Source organism: Gymnoscopelus braueri (genome assembly GCF_963280865.1).
Source record: "Gymnoscopelus braueri genome assembly, chromosome: 17".
Lineage (NCBI taxonomy): Eukaryota > Metazoa > Chordata > Actinopteri > Myctophiformes > Myctophidae > Gymnoscopelus > Gymnoscopelus braueri.
This window is the reverse complement of record NC_137617.1, coordinates 4,961,007-4,977,729: the sequence shown is the minus strand read 5'-3', so window position 1 is coordinate 4,977,729 and position 16,723 is coordinate 4,961,007. Positions and strand designations below refer to the sequence as shown.

The window sequence follows — 16,723 nt, the reverse complement described above, 5'->3', positions numbered from 1 at the left end:
TTTCAAAAGGTCTGTACATTATGTTTATTCAGATATGTTTAAACATGAAAACATGAATCAATATAATTACATGTAATTTTTGGAATATCAAACCCACAAAATAAAATGACTTCATATCAACCGCATGATGGAAACTGGTACCTAAAAATGTATTGTCATGAATATGAGAGATGATTAACAAATTATACAATAGATTAACAACAAACAACAAAATTAACAAATCCAATTTAATTTACCCTTTAACAAAAACTGAAAATGTTGATCATTGAATTATAAATTATTATCAAGTCATTATCAGTCGAGAGACAAACTCAAAGGCTGATCTATTTGAGGACACACAACTCAGCAGTGTGTCCACCACCCCAAAACCTAAATCCAGCATAGAGGGTCTGGGTGAATGTGTTGTGGACTCTATGGAGGAGAGTCATGGTGTCAGAGACTCCGTAGAAGGACAGAGTACCTGCACTGTGATCCAGATACACTCCTACTCTGGAGGACACATGACCTGGGATTTTAGTACTAATGCCTCTGTGTCTGAAAGTATAACGTCCTGTCTGAAAGTATAACGTCCTGTCCGACACTGAAGACGAAAATTTATCATTGGATCCAAATCCACTTTCATTATAACCTCCTGTCCTGCTGATATATTTATATGAGACTGCTATATCATAGACTCCACTACACTCTACCTCCCAGTACAGAGTCCAGTCAGACCCTCTCTACTCAGAACCTAACAGCATACAGTGAATCTCTCTGGGTGATGAGGATATGATTGTTGTTTTTCCATGCATGTTACTATTCTGTTCCCATTAGACAGAGACAGTAGGTGATATGCTGTGTTTGGATCCAGTGTGATTGGACATGAATATTGTAAGAACTCAGCTCTGGTCTTGGGTTCTGCTGGTGCTGACAGTGAAACATCCACTCTATTCATTGTCTCCTCTAGTTTGTCCCTCATCTTTGACACAGCCATGGTCACGTCTTCAAAGTATCTCAGAGTACGGACATTGCTGCTGACTGGGTGCAAAGATTCACTGATCCTTGAGAGGGAGGTGTAACTGTGTAGAAAATGGAAGTGATCATCTGTGTGTGAGATCTGCTCCAGCTCAGTATGTCTCCTTCTCAGTTCAGTGACCTCCTGCTCCACACGCTTCCTCTGTGCTTCAGCACGACTCACATAACGTTTCTGCTGGTCTCTGATCAGCTCCCTCAACTCAGATCGTCTTCTCTCAATGGAAGAGATAATTTCCTTAAAGATGGTGTCTCTGTACCCCACTGTTCTATCAACACAGTGATTGATGGACTTCACCTTCTTGTGAAGCACCTTCACGTCTTTCTCTCTCTCCTGGATACTCTGCTGGATGTTTTGCTGAAGCTCTGTCTGTCTCTCAGTCCTTTCTGCTGCAGCTGAGACAATATTGTGACCTTTGTGTTCTTCCACGGAGCACAGAGAACAGATACACTGCTGATAAGTACGACAGAAAAGCTTTCTCACCTCGTTGTGACGAGAGCAGATGTTCTCCTGAAGCTCGCTGTAGGCTTTGACCAGCTTGTGTTTCTGTTGTGAGGTGAGTGTCACAGTAAGAGACCAGACACTGAAGACAAGTCTTCACAGCTTCCAGTTTTCTCCCAGTACAGAAATCACAGGCCACATCTCCAGGTCCAGCATAGCAGTGATCAGGAGGAACATCTTGGAGTCCTGTCTTCTTCAGTATATCCATCATGTCAGCCAACATGGTGTTTTTCTTCAGAACAGGTCTTGGGTTGGACGTGTGGCTGCACTGTGGACAGCTGAATGTCCCTCTTTGATCATCCTGACTCCAGTATCCCTCAATACACCTACTGCTATAGTTGTGTCCACAGGGAACAGTCACTGGATCCTTCAGTAGATCCAGACAGATAGAACAGCAGAACTGATCCTGATCCAGTTGAACTGCTTGGTGTGCCATTTTACAGTCAACTGATGAACAGACTGAGTTTAGTTTGGTTTTACTTTCCCAGAAATCACGTGACATGGGAGGCTGTAACTGACGTGTGGCGCGCGCGCGTGCGTGCGTGCGTGTGTGTGTGTGTGTGTGTGTCTGTCTGTGTGTGGGTGGTTTGTGAGTGTAATAGAGAGAGAGGGCGGGAGGGCAAGCAACAAATATCATTAAAGGATGGGTCGTAAATATCAGTATAAAGATGGGTGTAAATAAAATGTCTAAAGGAGGGTGTATTTTCTCTATGCAAAAACCGACGTGCAATTCACAAAGGCATGTGTAAATTCCTGATATGTGCAGATCACAGTTGTTCCTCATTTTTGCCTGAAGGTCAGAGGTGCGTTCATATGGAAGATTCTTTACATTGCTCCATGCCCCCAATTAAGACCATAACGCTGTTTACACTCAAAATATGGATGTAAACAGCTTAGTGAATCGGGCCCAATATTAACAGTAAAATGATTTAATCACTGAACTTCCAAATTAAAATCCTCTATCCTTCAAACATTTGTTTTTCTTTATTATGACAATTTTTTATGTTATTTTAATGGTTGTCACATTGTTGAGGAGAATCTAAGAACAAGCATTTCACTGCCTGCACTGTTAAGTCAGCTGTATTTTAAGTTCATATGACAACTAGAAAAAGTGCTCCTCGGAGCACAGGTCTCCACCAGGTCAGGTAGGATAGTGTGGGGCAGAAATGTTCGGAATTCGCCAATCAGGCTGGAATGTGAAAAATCAGGCGGATCGGACGGATCCGTCTTGATCAGTTGACTATAGAGATCATGTGTACCGATTTGTCTGATGTTTGGATAAAATCTGAAGGAGTAATATAAAAAAAAAAATATATATATTTTATATATATATATATATAAGTTTTATATAAGTCGGCCCCCTGGTGGCGCTATAATAGGGTAATGTTGAAAGGGTGGCATTTGTTTGTCAACGTAGTGCAAATGTGCGTGCAAAGTTTCACCGCAATCGGACGCTGCATTCATGATTAGCAACATTTTGTTCAAAAAGGGCCACTCTTGCAAACTTTAGATGTCAATCTTAGCCAATCAGGATGGAATATGAAAAATTTAACAGCTCCGTCTTGATCACATGACTATAGAGATCATGTCTACCGATTTGCGTGAAATTTGGATAAAAGGAGTAATATAAAAAAAAATGTTTTATACAAGTCGGCCTCCTGGTGGCACTATAAAAGGCAGATGTGAAAAATGCAGGGCAAAGGTTTTTCCCTGACCCCTAGGGAGTGCACATACAAAGTTTTACACAGATCGGTGCAGTTATAGGTAAAAACAGTAATCGGCATGTTGTAGCGCCACCATGAGGCTGATTTGAAAATGTTCAAGTGGCATGTCTTCCTCGACCTAGTGGGAATGTGTGTGCAACATTTCACAGGAATTGCAAGCTGTGTTCATGATTTGAGGCATTTTGTTCAAAACGGAGCACTTCTGCAAACTTTGGATGCCATTTTTAGCCAATCAGGATGGAATATGAAAAATCTGAAAGACCCGTTTTGTGTAATGACTATAGAGATACTCTGTACCGATTTGCGTGACGTTTGGACAAAAAATGTGCTTTGCAAAAAGCGGGGCAAATGTTCTGAATTGGCATCCAGGGAGTGTGTGTGCACAGTTTCGCTACGATCAAGCCAACAGTGCCGGAGATAACGTGTTCACAGACGGACACACGGACGGACGGACGGACGGACGGACACACGCGTGGACGGACGGACGGACAGGGTGCAAAACATACTCTCTCGCCATGCCTTTCGGCCTGGCGGAGACAATAAAAACCCTGAACCTTAAACCTTGCACACATTGACGTGTACCGTTGGAGGCCATTACAACCCTGTTATCTGCCGTGTGTTGGAGACTCAGAGATGATTAACATACTTTTTATGAGAGAGAAAGATGATATGTAATCCATACAATCATAAAGAAAGTTTCTCAGAAGCTGTCAATGATTTCTTAACCCACTTAGACCTGAGACCGATTCTAAAAACGCCTTCTAAATCCTGACCATTTTTTTCTTAAAAGCTTCAAATATTTAAAAAAATACGATTTCATAATGATATAGCCTAAATAAAATACAAATAACTAGGACATTGTGTAAGATACAAAAGCCAAATTGAAAACAAAACTATTATATCTCTGCTGTCAGGCAGAAACCAGCTTTAAAAATATTAACTTTTCAGGAAATGAAAAAAACAAACATGTTTTTAGAACAACACAATACTGCCTCATTAAAGTTGGTATGGTGACTATACATTGTCAGATACTTGAATGTGTCCTTATATTATCATCACTTTACCCAAATACAGCTCAGGTGGAGAGGTTTTTGAATTGGAAATAGTTTTTTTTCCCGTCTGACTTCGTCATTCTAATCAATGATTGAAAAAAACACTAACTCAGAGTTAGGTGGTTTTTCAACAGTTTGAGGATCCAATGGAGCTAGGAGGTTTAGTCAGAAGCACTTATTAATACATTTCATTGGTTCAATATTTGTAAAACACACACACAGATGTAAAGGGTGTTCTATAGAGCACCGAAGTCTTACGTCACTGCCACTAGAGGGCGCTGTTCCATGAGGTTGTGGCTTTATTTTTTGTGTTGAAATCCCCATTCTGGGAATCTTAGATCACGTCATATAAGAACTGTGTTCCAAACATAAACACACCACCCTGGCGTTTTTGTCAGGGGGGTGGCTCTGCATCGTTTATGATATTCATTCATATTTGATACAGCCTGTTTCTGGCGAAAATGGAATTAATTCTGCCTTAAAAGTCTTAAGAACTACTACTTCCGGGTATGAAATCCCTGTCCCCACAGCAGCCGCGTTCATGGGAAATGTAGTCTTTGGGTTGTTTGACTCGTTTCTAGTGTTTATATTGTGTTACTCTGTGGGTAAATGTGTACATTTACACCTTCAGTCGATGTTTCATATCCATATGAGTAAAAACGCCAGGGTGGTGTGTTTATTTTTGGAACACAGTTCTTATATGAAGCGATCTAAGATTCCCCAATGAGACTTAAAGGCTCTATTGCACTTTTGTAGTTGCCAACAACGCCATATTGTAGACAGTTCGTTGTTCCAGTGGTGAGTATGAAGGGTTGTAGAATGAATTTGAGTCTTCACTAGTCAGTGAGGTTTCTTTGCTTCCAGTTTATTCAGACAGTACAGACAGTACAGAACAGCCAACCATCTCCACAGCCTAACGGCCTGGAGTGGCACACACACTACAAGCTTACATGTCATAGTCTTTATAGCATTGACCACATTTTTAATAAGTGGGTGGGGGTCAGCCTTGAAAAGTAAGACCCCACCCAGACAAACAATAGATCACACTTTGAGTCCCTGATTCGATTTGCACCTGTATGAAGCAGGAAGGGGGAATGGGAGACACAGAGTAGACCTCTGTCTCCCAGGTAAACAACAAAGAGAATGTTAATTTTAACCCCACACCCCGGTCAGCCAACAGCCACCTCTCTGTCTCAATCCACTTCTTCTGTCTGACTGTAGGCTACTTGTATATTCACTACTTGAGTGAATATATGACCTAGATTTGTATCTATGTTTATGAAATATACACATCAGACCCCCCATGGGAGACCTTAAACGTCTTCCACAAACACATATATTTCAAAAGAACCACAAAGAACCGCCCCCCATGAAAAGCGACTGGAACCCCAACCAGGACAAAAATAAAACATCCAGGAAGACCAAAACAGCAAACAACATCAATACAGAAGAATGCACATACAAGAACCAAGATTACATAGTACAGCGAGACGGTGAATTACAATACATTTCAGAAAACGTATTCCCCAAGTCCAATTAGCGTGCAGGATCCCTCTGTTAGTCTTTTAAACTCCAGGATAAAACATTACACAGCCACCACCCAGTGGAAGCTGACACTGAATCAGAATCAGAATCAGAATCAGAATCAGTTTTATTGTCACATCACAGGTTTACAAGGTAAAAAAGTGGGTGAAATTCTTTTTTGTACATCGTTCCCATCGCAACGTTAGTTTCCATAGAAAGAAGAGGGGGGGGGGGAGAAGAAGAGGGTGGGGGGCAGGTGGGAAGGAGATCAGAAACAAGAGAGCAACAGAAGGCCAGACAAGTTATCTACATATTTACAAAACCTGAGATAATAAAAAAACTAAAAAACTAAACTAAGGTGCCTGAGCATAGCAGCAATGTATTGTATACTGTGCATGTTATACTTATACTGTGCATGATAGACAAAGGACGTTAAGGTGCTTAGAGGAAAAGGAGCACAATAAAAAGACCCAAAAAAAGTCAGTGCGTTATACAAGGGATTAAGGTGCAAAAGGTCAGTGCGTGTCCACCTAGAGTGGACTGACCCTAGTATAATCCGCATGTAGCTCCATGAGGGAGTGCAACAAAAAGTCATTTGTACCTGGTGTAGTCCACAGGTGTGTCCGAGGGGGGGCTAAAGTCCAAGTCATTGTCCCTGGTATAATCCACAGGTGTGTTCAGGAAGAGCCAGAAAAGTCTGCGCCGCCTGCTGTCAGGCTGCTGAACTCATCCAGGCTTATGCCCCATTCAGCATTCTGACAGCAGCTGGATTGAAACTACACCAAAATCTGGTGGTGGAACTCTTGATAATGCGGTAGAGCCCCTTGCCCGGTCGCGGTCGTTGTAGGGGGTTGAACAGTCTGTGACTTGGGTGGTGCTTGTCCTTGATGATGCGCTTGGCTTTGACCACGCACCGCTTTTTGTACAGTTCCTGGAGCGCTGGGAGCTCGATTCCCATTATCCGCTCTGCCGATCGCACTACTCGTTGTAGGCTGACCTTTTCTCGGGCAGTGCAGTTCCCGTACCAGGCCGTGACACAGCCTGTTAGGATGCCTTCAACAGAACTGTTGTAGTACAGCCTGAGGATGCGACGTCCTACTCCGAGCTTCTTCAGGCGGCGGAGCCAGTACAGTCGCTGCTGAGCCTTTTTCCTCACGTGTGTGGAGTGCGTCTCCCATTTGAGGTCCTCCTCGATGTGTACTCCGAGGAACTTGAACTCGCTGACCCTTTCCACTGCAGCACCGTCGATGAGGATGGGCGCATGGTCTCTCCGCGGCCTCCTGAAGTCCACGATCAGTTCTTTGGTCTTGTCGACGTTAAGAGAGAGGTTGTTCTCACGGCACCAGTGTGCCAGTGAGAACACTGACAGCATACAGTCGAATTACGCTCACCAAGCGATAACACCACCCCCCAAGATCAATGTCCCCCCCGCCTAGTCACCAAAATATACTCAAAGATAGCCTAATACTTATCCCTAAGTTTTACACCGTACCATCAAGCACATATGACAACTACAAACGGAAGCGCCTACACGGATAAAAGAAGGCAGTGTACCCCCAATGCAGCGTTGGAAAGTAACTAAAGTAATATGTAACTTAAAGTAATATTATTACTTTTTCCCAGTAACTAGTAACGTAACTAATTACTTTCACGTTTTGAGTAATATTATTACCTTTACTTTTTTTCAAAAAGTAATTTATTACTTTTTTTCACGAGCCTTAAGGTGGATGATACGTGTTGCTATGGGAGCCTTTTTATTCTATTAGAATTACTTTTGTTTACAAAGAAATTAAGCACTTTATTTTCAGCAGTCATACAGAATGATTGATTTTTTTTTACTTGCATTTGCTCCTACATTCTGCCACGATGATCTGTGTTGCTATGGGAGCCTTTTTATTTTTGTATTTTATTAGAATACATTTTGTTTAATAAACAACAGAAGTTGTTCAAAGATTGTGTCTCATGATGAGTCATTATCTGTTTGAGCCCAGGTGTTTGAATTTGAATATTTTGTTAGGCAAAAAATACATGAAATACATTTAAAATACTTCAAAAAAAGTCCTTGCGGTCTTGTTTCCATTGAGGTCCTTAGTATTCAATTCATAGTCAAATGGTTTTCATTTAGTCTGTAAGTTATGAATTCATACACAGTAAAAGTCTTAGTGTTAATATAATTGAAATGAGTGTACAAATAGAACCAAATGGACCCGTCATGTGTACAGAACACTTTTCAGAGTTAAATCAACAATGAGGATTTTACAACGTAGGCTGCAGAAAAGAGAAAAAAAACAACTGCTAATGTTGAAAATGCAAAGTCAGACTTTTGGGGAGAAAGGATGCAATTACTGGGGGCGAGAAAAAAAAAGTAACTAAGTAATAAGTAACTACTTACTTTTGGCAGGGAGTAATAAGTAAAGTAACTACATTACTTTTTAAACAAGTAATATGTAATAAGTAACATATTACTATGTTGTAGTAACTATTCCAACACTGCCCCAATGAAACAATAACCCACAAAGTAAACTCACATTAAACACAAGAGACCAGAGAGTGAAACAACATCCCCACATCACTTCCCATGGCAACCATCGCCCCATAGGTTAAACCACCCTTATCACAAAAACATAACCTCAGGTCCCATATGCGCAGCGTTCCGCTCGATACTGTCTCTCTTGCAGTCTCCCCCAATGTCATTTTCTCACCCCAGCCGTGTTCCAGTGCCGTTCCCAGATTGTCCAACAGATAGCTGCATGTTTACAACAGAGCGCTCTACTTGCGACCGCAGGAGACGTGATAACACACTCCCCACGAAGAACCCCTCCATTGCAAGTTCTCCACTCTGCTGGCACCCGCTGTCCTCTCCTCACAACATACCCGCCACGAAGAACCCCGTCCATCCACAGGTTCCCCGCTCTGCCGTCAGCACCGCAGCGCGCCCTTCTAGCGATCGCAGAAGATAAGTTGTGTAGCCAGATGAGTCGTGCAGCCGTCCTAGATCTGGTCATGAGGTCCTCTCCCTGTAGATTCTCGAAAAGTTGTCGTCATGTCGTGCCGATGTCCATAATCACCATCACGGCGGTCCCCCCACGTCTCAGGAAGAAAACACGATCCGTCCACCCACCGCAAGGCAAAAAATTCAGACATCTCCCGCCGCACGTTCTTTCGACGCCTGGCTCAGTATCCCTGGAGACTTTTTTTAACCCAAAAAAACAAACCAACGCGACTGCCGACTTAAACGCCATATGTGGTATATTTTCCACTGCCGACAACCCATATGTGGTATCTGAAAACCACAGACTTAAAGGCTCTATTGCACTTTTGTAGTTGCCAACAACGCCATATTGTAGACAGTTCGTTGTTCCAGTGGTGAGTATGAAGGGTTGTAGAATGAATTTGAGTCTTCACTAGTCAGTGAGGTTTCTTTGCTTCCAGTTTATTCAGACAGTACAGACAGTACAGAACAGCCAACCATCTCCACAGCCTAACGGCCTGGAGTGGCACACACACTACAAGCTTACATGTCATAGTCTTTATAGCATTGACCACATTTTTAATAAGTGGGTGGGGGTCAGCCTTGAAAAGTAAGACCCCACCCAGACAAACAATAGATCACACTTTGAGTCCCTGATTCGATTTGCACCTGTATGAAGCAGGAAGGGGGAATGGGAGACACATAGTAGACCTCTGTCTCCCAGGTAAACAACAAAGAGAATGTTAATTTTAACCCCACACCCCGGTCAGCCAACAGCCACCTCTCTGTCTCAATCCACTTCTTCTGTCTGACTGTAGGCTACTTGTAGAGTGAATATATGACCTAGATTTGTATCTATGTTTATGAAATATACACATCAATATCAATACAAAAAGTAAAGCCATGAACCTGCGGAAAGCACCCTCTACTGGCAGTGACGTCATGACATGAAAATGGAGATAGCTGGTTTCTGCCCGACAGCAACGATATATTAATATGAAGGATTTTGCATTGGGCGTTATCTAAGTAGATAGCATGGTGTTTTATTCTCAGAGTAATCTCCAGCCTGCCTCATGGTGGCGCTATGATAGGCTGATCTGAAAAATGTGGGGCAAGTAACCCTACCGAATTAACCGAATTAAAGTAACAAAAACCCGAAATAAAAGGAAAAAAGCCTGCAAAAAAATGTTTCGCGTGCGCAGGGGGGCCTCAACCCAGGGGCCTCAACTCCTATAAATCCGGCCCTGCTCTCGTGCCATGCCTTTCGACCTGGCGGAGACAATAAGTTAGTCCATACTGCAAGTGGTGCATGCAGTGGTCATAAACAGTGGTGTCTCAGTAAAGATTAAATCATCCCTTCCACTAGAACTACTCCTCTTTACTGTGTCTTCAGTCATCTGTTTAGTAGCTACACAAGGTTCACACGTATAGCTGTAAATACCTGCAAATCCAGTGGTAGTGCCAAATATACAGATGATAGATGCATCTACATGCATTTCAGGACATCCTCAATGGTTCAGTACTTGTGTTTGTCCAATGCATCCAATGTTGTGTGAAAGCCTTTTACGAGCATTACTGTGAGTCTCAGTGGATTCATTTCAGGTGAGACTTTCTAAATCAACACATTCCTCCCACACTTCTCATCATGGTCCTGATGGCAAAGTCCCAACAGTGAGGGATGAATGCCACTCTTTCCATATTCATAAGAGACGTGCTGGCTCTGTTCCAGGACACATTAAACGCAGGAAGGATTGTTGGCTGAGCATCCTCTCAACTTTATGTTTTTCTCTGTGGTTTAGACTCTCTTACAGTTTATGACCACATCCCAATTATCCTCAGTGGCACATGGTCAAAGAGAGACGTTTCAAGTTGAAAGTGAGATAGAGTGTGGTTAATGTCAGGCTAAACCCATGCAGGAAGTACTCATGTAAGGACAGATTTGGACATTGATTAATTCTCAAATGATGACCTTGATGTCAAAGATGTTTGCTTTTTTATCCCAGACAGCATGTTAATAAGGTCTGTTTACAGAAGAAAAATCCAGACATTTGCACTTTTACTTTCTATACTTCAGTGACTGGGGTCCCCCAACGGTCTATTTTTGGCCCCTTATTTTTTTTACTCTGCACCAAATCTCTTTGCTTGTAGCTCAAGCTCAGAGCTTGATCTACTGTTTTCACTGAATGTTTTCCTAGTTTCCAATGTGTTGGCTAACGTGTTACAAAGTAACGCCACTACTTTTTGCGATAACTTAATGTAACTAGTTACTTTTTTCCAGTTTGCTATAGTTTCTGACTTTTTAATGGCCGCGTTACTTGTTACTTTATGTATAAAGAGCCGACAACTTCAGAGGATTAAATGTTCATTATGATCCGACTTCTACTCTCACACTAGCTGTGTCTGCGACTTCACTCTCCACATGCCACATGCTGCAGAACAGCAGGACTACTCGCTCGCTCTGTGTTGTTCTTAAGAGGGGACGATCAGCGCAATCAATTCTTACCTTTTTCTGTATTTTATCAAAAAAGGAAATGCAATCCCTCATGCTACAATGCCTGAAGTTCCAACGTCTGGGAAAAGTTGTCTATGGGTTGAAACAACTTAAACCAGGTTTTTAGCCCGCCTGCATGCATGCACTGCACGTTCTTCAACATGGAGGCGTGTTCAAGATCATGTTGAGCCGTCTGCTCCAGTCTTTAGCCAGGCAAAACTAAAATGACATGATTTCAATGTTGTTGTTGAAGACCTATGTGTACTAGTTTTCATTATAGTGAGCTATAGCTTCAAGTTGAGAGTTGTCATCTTGTGCTTCAGCAACATACATGTATTCAGATGTGCCTTTCCGACTCTTCAGGCGACATTAATTGTAAATACACTTAAAGCAAAAGTACCATAACCAGTTACTTTTAAAATGCAGTAACTAGTGAAGTAACCAGTTACTTTTTGAGAGCAATAACTATAACCAGTTACTTGTTAAAGTAGCGTGGCCAACACCGCTAGTTTTGCAGAATGTTCGACTGTTATGACATGCCCACAATATGGAGGATAGGGTTTAAGAGGTTAAACACATGCATAAAACACATGCATAAAATAATATATAATGCAGAGATGCAGATGTACTTGACATGTAAGCCTGAGTGAAGATCTATTATGTTCCATTTGACTGTGAAATGGTCTAATTTGCTGCCAGCCTGCATCCAGAATTATGTCACTTTCGTCTAAAGATGTCTGTCATTAAAGCAGTGGTCTCCACCTGGATGGCACTGCCCCTGTCAGTGACTAAGTTACCTGTGCTTTTGTCTCTGTTTGTATCAACATTGTTTTGATGTGTTTAAAGCACTCTGATTGGCGTGTTATCTCTGCTGAGTAGCATTGTAAGTGGTGCAATCATGTTTGGATTAAACGGTTTGGACGTTTATTGTGGTTGTTTGTAATGATTGTGTGCAGAGTGCTACAAGTGCAGGGAGGAGTGATCCATACTAATTACCTACAACTGACAGGAACCGCTCCAACTTGTGCCTGATGTGACCGGCAGACTGGAGTTTTTCATTTCAAGGACCCCCGGTGTGAGATGCATTTGGCCAATTTAACTCTGACAGTGTATAAATGGACCCGTAAAGTGACGGTCCATTTGATTCAATCATTGAACCGGATTTAGAACCAGCAGACAACAGCGCTACAAGCCTGAGTTAGCTACTGTTGCTATAGACCAATTATTTGTTTACCAACATTGAGACTGGATGCACAGGTGATTGTTTCATGCAATCAATTCTCAACCTGTTGTTTCGGGGTGCACCCCAACCGCCTCTTGTGTGTTGGCTAGTGCTGCGCGCCCTAGCGAGACCTGACAGAATGGGTTTCATTTGCAACCAGTATGACGCTTGCAACCAGTGTGACGTCGTCTGTTAAGGGGTCTATATGTGCGTTCTTGTGGTAAATAAGGTTGATGACCTACCTGCCTATACAGTACATGAAGCATGACCGTTCATTCCTGGAGGGCAGGCTTCTGTGTTTCTCAGAGACCATGTTAAGTCAGGCAAGAAATGTTGTGCAGGTGTCAGCCTTTACGTGAATGAGAGTGCATGTTTACATCAGGGGTTCCCAAATACTTCCATGCCAAGGACACCCACATACTGTAGCCATAGCCTCTGGCTAAAACCTTTCAATTGTGAAATGGCTTTAAAACAGACAAACACCATGTTTTTATTTTCAATTATCTTTAAAACATTTTTTTTTTTAAAGATTTAGACAATAATGACATGGCTAAAATAGGTCTGCCAGGTTGAAAGTGGTGAAACTGGCACAAAATTATCTTAGGAATTGAATTTGAATTGAAATAACTATGATTTTCTTTTTTTCTCTCTCCTTTCCAATTGACCACCGAGACAGACATGATTTGCAACACAACTCACCAGATGCACCGGTCATCATCTATGGGGATTTTAATCACTGGACTCTTTCCTCTTCCCTGCCATGAATCAAACAATCCATAAGCTGTCCAACCAGGAACAACAACACTATTGACTCACGGTCCATCAGCAGACCACACTGTGAGTTTGTTGACTGCCAAACACCCCCCACTGGTCCAGAAACAGCCTGTTTAGATCAAATCAGTACCTATGTGGTCCCATGACGCATGTGAAGAGATAACCACTTGTCTATTGAGCAGTGGTGGAAAAAGTACTCAAATGTTTTACTTAAGTAAAGGTATCAATACTGCAATGTAGAAGTACTCTGTTACAAGTCTGGAATTCAAAATTGACTTGAGTAAAAGTACAAAAGTATTGGTATCAAAATGTAATTACAGTAACAAAAGTAAAAGTACTACAATGTTTAAAAATAGCAGATCTACAAGCTCACAACGTTGTGAGCTTGTAGATTGGCTATTTTCAAATAGCCTAGGTAGAAAATAGGGCTAAAGTAGTTAATGTATGTTTTATATTGTAATAATTTATATCTGCAAAGTAACTCACTAAAGTTTTCAAATAATTGTAGTAGAGTAAAAGTATAATATTTGCCTCTGAGATGTAGTGGAGTAGTAAAAGTATAGACAATCGGAAATACGCCAGTAAAGTAAAAGTACCTCAAAATTGTACTTATAAGAGTAAATGTACTCAGTTACTTTACACCACTGCTTTTGAGTGGAGTGTTTTTCAGGAAGATAACAGTGGCGTGGACAGTGCAGTACAGTGTATTGGATAAGATCGCCTCTTATATTAACTGTTGAAATCGTTATCTCATGTCAAAAGTGTTACATGCTTTTCTAACAACACGCCTTGGGTTACCAGTGAAGTGATAGCAGCTATCAACAGAAAGAAGGCTGTCTTTGCCAGTAGGGATAATAAGCATGACTTTTCAATAGTCCATGAACATAGTTATACCCTGTTAGGGAGAATCCTGGATGACACTAGCACATCTAAATGGTGTCAGTCTGCCTTCTGTAAGGTATCATGACATTCATTTTCACTTTTTTTATTTTCAATGTTTTATTTGGGGTTTTATGACCTCAATTACACCCAAAAAACCTGAACTTAGAACATTCAGTGGATTTTCTGTGGTCTGGGCTTTTCTGAATAATTAGGCTGAAAAGTAATCTGAGCTTGGCCCTTCGACAGTGAGGTCACAGTCGATTAATCCCGCCCACTCTCCTCCCCTATCCTTTCCTTTGGGGGGGGGGCGGAGCAGAGGCGATGATTGACAGGCAAAATCCCTCACCAGCGACACCCGCAGGCAAAGATTTCTTTTTTCATTGCAGTTGAAAAGGCTTTAGAAATGTGAGAGAAAAACACCTGCCATGGATCACTGGAATGGAATTTTCACTTAAAACTTTTTGTACACTTTTGAAGGACCATGACATAGACTTTGAATGTGGTGTAAAAGTGAATGTCATTAAACCTTTAAGGCGTCTTAAGCCAACAAAGCTGCAGGGTCTGATGGTGTTTCCACCCACAGACGTCAGATGCTTAATTCACATCCTTTGGTGTCAGTAGGAAACTCCCGCATGTGTCACAGCATTCTGGATACGGTGTTTTTGTTCTTTGCCGTATAGTTTGCTGGTGGAAATGCATCACAGTCAGAAGCAACAAATATATTAAAAGAGCAGGATCCATAATTGTCTGGAACCAGACAGACTATATTAAAATATGATGGCAAACCTGTCCATGGTGTTTTAATAGCCTTAGGGGCCTGAGGTCCAGTGGTGGAAGAAGAACTCAGATACGATCTAGTGAAATAAAAAATATGTTTTAGAGCACTTTTAGAGCATATCCGTTCTTTACATTTTTGTGTATTTGTAGTCCCTAAAAAGCCAATCTTAATTACTTCCTGTAAAGGAAAACGTGCTGCGTGATGACATACTGCAGATCAACGTTCATGAGTAGTCGCATCTGTAGTCGTCGGTGAAGCTGCCCGGTTCTCCTCACTGGCTGAAGCAATTGCTCTGATTTTGCACACAGCCATTGCCCATTACCATCTGAACTTAACTGTGAAGCCCGTTTCTCAATTTCATCAAATCTCAGCCATTATGTGTCAAACAATGGGAGATAACGTTGCCAGGTTTCGCGCGAGAAACAGGCAGCAAGGTCTGTACTTTCGCCTGCGCCCTTCACCAGGGCTTGGGTGCTCATATCCCCCTACGGGTATGGTCTAGTATAAATGAATCTTGATTACATCCACCTGTTTGATTCCCATAGCTGCACGTTCTTCAAACACAGCTGATTTTAATTAGAGATACTCTGTTTTGAATCTCATTCAAGATGCACCATGACATCCAGAGTCCAGACGGTGTATTACTCATTTTAAACTTAATCTGCACACTAAAATATGTATCTGAAAAACATTATAGGTTAGAAATAAGCCACGTAGTAGCAAACGTGCTTAACTGGCCGCCTCTCTTTCACTTGTAAACAAACACTAGCCCTGTTGCTGACGGCTGCAGTGATTGAGATTCCAACGTCCCATATCCTGAAGGGATGGGACCTTCTGATTGGTTGAGACCAGGTTGAGACAACGCTTCAGACTGAAACTTAAAAATGAAATGAATCTTTAAGTAAAAGTAGCAATACCACAATATAAAAATACTCTGTTACAAGTAAAAGGCCTGTGTTCAAAATGTTACTTGAGTAAAAGTACACAGGTTTTGGCATCAAAATATACTTAAAGTACCAAAAGTAAAAGTACTAATGTTTGAAAATAGCAGATCTACAAGCTCTTGTGGTTCTGTAAAAATAAAACATTTAAAATATTGATTTGATGCTCATATTAGCCTTAGGAAGTATTACGTTTTTATTTGCACATGCATTCCATAAATTCCATAGGGCGAGGCCACACATGCACAAATGACATCATCAACTTGCGACGGGCATTGTCCCGCTTGAGTAAAAGATGAACTATTTCTAAAATTAATACAATATTTAAGGTGCTTTTAATTTTTAATTTTAGTTGTAGAGGGCAATTATAACGTATTAAGGCATATAAGGCGTATTAAACAGGGATCCTTTTAACAGATTTTGGTAAACCCACACAGGACAGGATCTGGAATGCAGCAGCTTTGATAATAAAAACTTTACATCTGTGATGCAGCGCTGAGGAGGTTTTTCTCACTTAAACATTCATATAGCTCCCCAGGCTGCCAAGATTTTAAGGATTGTTAATAATTACGCAAATATTATGAATATCTAGTCCCTGAAGAAAGAACAAATAAATCCACTAAGTTCTTGAGTGCAGGGGAGGTAACTGTGATAGAAACATTTCTCACACAAGAGAAGGAGACCCTATCTTGCACGCCGCCTTACCGATTATCCCCTTAAACGTATTAGCCATATTTTACTATTTTGATAAACATTTTAAAATAGCCGATCTACATCGACACATTGTGAGCTTGTAGATCGGCTATTATATGTATGCATGTATGTACAGTATATCGGCTAAGACAGGACCC

At 41.5% G+C, this 16,723-nt stretch overlaps 1 pseudogene across 1 annotated transcript; it reads right to left on the bottom strand.

The window, feature by feature from the left end:
- Positions 1-323: 323 nt before the first annotated feature.
- On the bottom strand, positions 324-12,810 carry LOC308104408 (tripartite motif-containing protein 16-like; annotated as a pseudogene). Its single transcript has 5 exons — positions 12,740-12,810; positions 11,174-11,252; positions 10,422-10,504; positions 1,689-1,845; positions 324-1,522 (listed from the first exon to the last, which is right to left on the bottom strand). The product of its transcript is annotated as a tripartite motif-containing protein 16-like (transcript).
- Positions 12,811-16,723: the final 3,913 nt, after the last annotated feature.